We start from the raw sequence: 6,000 nt of genomic DNA on the forward strand, positions 1-6,000 counted from the left end.
CGATCTAACGCTGTGCGCCCTTTGCACCTTCGTGCAACTTCGAAGGAGTCCTTTGACTTCTTCGGAGTTGCACGGAAAAGAGATATTCTCTGAGGTTTTACCTACCTTAACTATAAATGGCTTACACTGATTATGTCCGGTAAGCATCTGAGTGGTGCAATGCGAAAGGTTACCATGGGGCTTGTTATACCAGATTTGTGGGTCCAAAATCACTGACGTGGTTCGGCTGCCTTGTATTACCTTTGGTAGAGCCCGGGCCCATTCGTTATGAAGTGTGATTCCTGTTAAAGTCATTAGGTTTAAGGCACCATTCATCTAGTGTTCTGCCCTTTCCTTGGCTAGTGTGGCAGCACCTGAATGGCAGCAGCGGAAACCGTATTATACGATTGAATCCCTCTTACAACCATCATCCCCTAGGCAGCCAACTAGGTCGTTCGGTTTTTCTTAAAGCTCGGGACCATGTCTGTTTACGACGACGCGGCATACAGAGAAGCCGACTCCGCTTCTGAGACCAGCTTTTTAAAACCTGGTACTGAGGCGAAATGCACGCTAGCTTCGTCTAGAGTCATCTCTGAAATTTCCCTTGTAGGTTTGAGTGTTTGGTTTCGGTATGCTTCTTGTGGAAATAAAAGCGAAGCCGCTTTATTGTTGGATGGGTGAGGCGCTTTCTTCTGAAGGAAATTCACAACGATTTGGTGTGGACGACCCCATGTGTCTCTTTTGACCTGTTCGAATAACTCGTTACGCTCAAGTATTTTGCTCCTTTTGGTTTCAGAGCGCAGCGGTTTGTATGCCGTCTTGACATAATTTCTTTGTGTTTGAATTCTACTCTCGACGCTTTCATTCGCATGCCTTCTTTGCCAATGGAGCGTCTTCGTATTGGATCTTTCCGAACAAATGCATTCTCTTCGAACCTCAGCGATTTCGTTCTACCGGTGCTTCGGACGGTAACCTCTATGTCAATTGGGAAGTGCTGATTTTGCTTGCTCACGCATTTTCATAGGACGGTGTTTGAGCATATACTTATCCATCTTTTTTGGAACCTGGGCGTAGAATCCATCAATATCGTCCTTAAGTGTTGTACGATTCAGTGTTTTCCTTTGCAACTTTTTTTAGGCCTGGAATCACAGAATCCGGGAAACTGAAGCATCTGCTGATTTAAAAAAAAAACATTTAAAACCTAGAGAGACTTGTTGCTTTATACTGAGTGTAATTGCAAGGAGATGATGGCTATGAATGTAGTGAAGTGGAAGTGTAAAATATAAGTTTAGATGAAATATCGGTATATATCGGAAAAATAAAGGTGTATTTAAAGTTTCCAACGCTATAGAGACGTAAAATATTATATTTCTATACGTATTAATAACATTTATCTATAATGTAAAGGCATACAGCCGAAAGTGGAGACAGAACGTTGTTTTTTAATTTTGGTCCAAATCACCTGGTTCAAATACACTGACTAATTAGACAGTATCTGTCAGCAGGGATTTTCTGTGGGAAGCACCGAATTCGCAAAATCCTTGCATACAATGTAGGCGGTATTGCTAGGAGCGGGATAGTCGCAGCGAAGACCTAAAGACATGTTAGAATAGAAAAAATTGAATCACATTACACCTATACTCCGTCGAACTTTTAAACACAACCTCCTAGTAACATCAATTGTGATACATAAAAGCGATAATGCGATATCCTGTACCAATGTGCCTGCTTTTTGCGTATCAAAATAAAGAACAGGTCCTTAAGATGCCGATCTAATCTATTCTTTCGTTCTGTAATAGAACATTCAACGAATGAGAAATTTTGTAATGATGCAGACATTTGAAATGGAGTGGAGGCAGCAGGGGTAACGACCGTAGCTGTACTATGATAGTAGAACACGATGGCCGGCACTTGGTTCTATTCTTTTGGTCGGCCTGAAAAGGACGATGGCGAATAGGGAGAATAGCTGGATGGGCAATAAGAATCGATTAGGGTCTTCTAGAATTTTCGCAACTACATTACTTGACAATGCAGAATTAAAGGCCTAATAACACTGTTTTGAGACACGATAGGATCCGGATCGTAGCGTATGCCATGCTGTTCACTGAAAGTTATCGTGGTCGAAATATTAAGTTATGGGGAGTCATTTACCAAGTTGGAAAATTTGCTTTAAGTTTCAAACTACATTGGGTAGAGCGGCTACGCTCTGCTATATGGTAGATATATTTTCGCTTACTGTTACGTAATGAGGCCAGCGCTACGAACCTTTTTAGCATCTGTGTATTTGTGATTTGTATTACCATACCTAATGTTACAATGAATCGGTTGTCTGAAAAAATCACTGATAAAGAACGCTACACCGTATAGAGTACATTTTCCTTAAGGCATAGAAACAATCAAATTTGCATGGATTCAAGCCAAGGAAATATGGAAGCTGACGCCATCGCTCGATTCTGTGTCTCTTCGATCCCAACAACGAGACGATACGCCGTGTGCTGTTGATTGGACAGCATACATACATGAGGCTTTTCACTTGCTCGAGGTATCTGATAGTATTAACTGTCTCCTTTTTGGGTGATATTTCGTAATGCTGCTTGCCTGTACAGGTATCAACTTGGACCGTAATCTATTTGGCGCTTTCCTCTCACTAGGTCCTTCTTAGGTGGGCAATATAGATTAAGCCATGCGTTGTCTATGGCAACGAAGTTGTTGTTTTACTGGCAATAATGGCGCACATCATCTCTCAAGTGTACCATAAGTCGTTCCATCTATCCTAAACTCAGTTCGTAAAGAAACCCATTTTCTGTTTTTCTCCTCTGCTTTCAGTGTTTGATGTCCTGCAACGTAATCACGTCCTCCTTGACCCTCAGCTTCTTCATTTCTGTTCTTAAAGCGATTGCACCAACAATAAACTATTGATAGGACAGTATGTAGAAAACATATTCAGTGTTCAACAGAATCGGTCGTTAATAAATTTCCTTCTTACGTTGAGAAGAAAAACTGAATCATTGCGCGTTGACTTTCTGAACGACATGTTTGTGTTTAAATTCAGCCATTACCTAATGAGACCCAAGCAGCATAAAATAATAAAAAGCACAAGTATTTAAAGTATGTATTTACCTTAATCTATTTGCTAAACTTATGCAATCAGAAGGTTATTGAAAATATCCTTCTTCTACAATAAAAAATTATGGTTTTAAGGAGAGTCTACATGTATAAATTATCCAGTTAGGGACGCTTAATGTTTTAATCTTATCTGTGTGTTTGATCTTATCGTTCGTTAGATAAATATGTAGCAATGCATGTATTGCAGCTAGCCTATTGATCTTAGCTGTTTGTAAATTAAGTTCAACAGTGAAAAGGGTAGAGCTATGTGATTAGGTTACGTTGCAGTAGACGACTATATTAAAGAAGAACACGCCTTATCACCGACAGTTTTCAGTTATGCCTTGGAACTTAGCGGTAATACGGATTTTAGCAGAGGCTCTTCCTTGGCCTTCTTCAGCCATATTAGGGTTGTTATAGATCGCTTACAGCTGAAGTTCGCAGCCTAGGAAGTTAACATAGTTTAGTAGAGACTCGGCAGAGTAACATAAATCATGACATGAACAAGGATCACCTATTTAAAGCTTCCAGATGTTGAGCAGAAATGAATCGGCATATAGACACTCGTTTCTAACGTACGATTTATATTTAGTAACGTATGATTGAAAGTTGAGAAATAAGTTACACGATAATAATGCTAGTGATATCAACAAATATTCTTCAAGCAGATATTCTTAATAATAATAATAATAATAATTTTTAATTACGATAATAAGTGAAAAGTCGTTCCGCATAAGTTCGAAACCTTTTCCGGGTCCAATATTGGATTCTTTTAGTTGTTTTTCGTTATCTGGCATGTATTCAGGATAAATCAAGTAAGGCGCGTTACTAAAGAAGAATAAACGGTACAGTTTAAATTATTTTTATTTAATAATAAATCATTTTGGACAAATATGGTCCATTCGTTCTAGTAGGATCGTAGTGTGCGTCCGTTGGCGGTTTTCGCCCCATGTGTTGATTCTCGATGCTTGTCTCCGGACCTCTTTAGACCTTCATTTTATAGCTCGCATTATCATTTCGCTAACACCAAACCCGTCCTGCCCCAACCAAGTGCACGACAACTGCACATTGCCCTACTTGAATGAAAATATCAAAAACACCTTCGTGCAACAGATACGTCAAAGTGATATTAAATAGTGTAGTATTCCTGCTTACCTATAATAGCAAAAAAAGGGCCGCAGCACTCTCGGGCTTATTCGTTTCACCCAGATTTGCCTGCTTGAACCATTTAGATTACTAGACGGAGTTTCCTGACCGAATCTGCTAGTCAGTTTACTGAAAATAAGCTGGACAGCTTTAACACAAAAATTGCGCTGCTTATGTTCAGATCCGCGATATTACAAACGCGCACGGATTCAATCGTTGCCAGCTAGTTGGGTACGATAGCAGAGAATCTTTCCTGAAAAAACCAAATGTATTTATGCCAACGGACGCGCTCATTGTCCTATGAAGATCTTCGAATGGGATTATTTGCTATAACATTGTAAAGTATGTGTTAAGTGCCGCACAAATGATCGGTTACGAATTTCCAAAAAGCTCCGAGGAGCGACATGTACATTTATTCGCTACATATCGGGGTAGCAAGAATAACTGAGGCACTAAAACTGAGATATTTTGCTCTTCTAGTTTTCAGATAATAAATACCCTAATTTCATTGAACTGTCTTTTTAACGTTGAAGCCTGTTCTACGTAACGTACCCCGACGTAACGTACAGACTCATCAAGCCATTCGTCACTAGCAAAACTACCATACGTCCATTTAATCTCCACTGCTGTGATGCTTTCGACAGCCTGCAGGGTTATAGTGCATTTAGAGGCAGTTTATACTTTGTATAAACATTGCCGAAAGTGGTATTAGGTAATAATGATGCTATGTGTTAATTCCAAAAATACAATTCGTTTTTCTCGTAGATTAAACGCAGTAGGGGGAAATTTGGGGAAAAGTAGAGTAGAATGGAGATCGGCTCATAACCATGAGAAAAATAGGTTTTCAATACTCTACATTTACGCTAGTTTTAAGCTTGTCTCTTTTCTAATTTGCCCTGTATGTTAACCTCGTTCGTACCATTCCATTACTAGTTCATGCCGGAAGTGCTCTTGCTAAATGCTATGCCTATTATAATGTTTCCCAATAATATTTTGTGATTATCTAACGGTACTGCTATGCTGTCGCGTGACTAATCCACAGAATTCAGTTTCTTTAATGAACCCGCCTAGTCGAACCCTTTCGATGTTTCCGGAAACGAAATCTGTTCTGGGTCGGAATGGCGCTAACCCAGTTAAGCACGTTTGACTAACTCGAAAGGAGCCTATCGACAAACCAGTATTGCAGCTCACAATGATACACTTCTACGCATTCTAGATCGGTAGACGTTTTCACCTAGGAGCACATAAAATGACAGTCAGCTAACTATAGTACTTTCAAGCAGAGTAGCGTCACAGACTACGAAAAACAAAAGGTAAGGCAATGAGCTGCTAAACCTATGCGCAAAGCGCAAAAGATTTACAGCAGGTCTCGTGCGTCGTTAATTTCTCGTGCATCCTATTACAAGCAGTGAAGTAGATGCATTGACTGGTAAAATAACGTATCATAAAATAAACTTACAAAGACACAGGCGCCTTGCCACTGGTGTCCATACCGGACGAAATACGATTGGAAAAATCAGCTCTATAATAAAATTTATTAAATGCTCTGGATCAACCTTAGCTATAGTCAGCAATGCCTAACAGTACATTTCTATATATATATATATATATAGTAATGTACTGTTATATATATAATAAATACATATAGTAAACCCAATATTGGCAAATGCATTACTTCCAGCCACGCAATTATAATATATTATCCAAAATAAGATCGACAGAGCTCAGGATACAACAGGATTTCGTTCGCATAGGCTAAACTAAGTATAT

At 39.4% G+C, this 6,000-nt stretch overlaps 1 long non-coding RNA gene across 1 annotated transcript in view; it reads left to right on the forward strand.

The window, feature by feature from the left end:
- The window catches only part of LOC147753150 (uncharacterized), an 86,361-nt gene extending 83,377 nt beyond the window's left edge, over positions 1 to 2,984 (forward strand). Inside the window, exon 4 of the long non-coding RNA XR_015312055.1 lies at positions 2,806 to 2,984. This is a non-coding gene — a long non-coding RNA (uncharacterized LOC147753150). The remainder of the gene's footprint in view (positions 1 to 2,805) is intronic.
- The last annotated feature ends 3,016 nt before the right edge of the window (positions 2,985 to 6,000 follow it).

Source organism: Varroa jacobsoni, unplaced genomic scaffold (genome assembly GCF_002532875.2).
Source record: "Varroa jacobsoni isolate VJ856 unplaced genomic scaffold, vjacob_1.0 scaffold_703, whole genome shotgun sequence".
Classification (NCBI taxonomy): domain Eukaryota; kingdom Metazoa; phylum Arthropoda; class Arachnida; order Mesostigmata; family Varroidae; genus Varroa; species Varroa jacobsoni.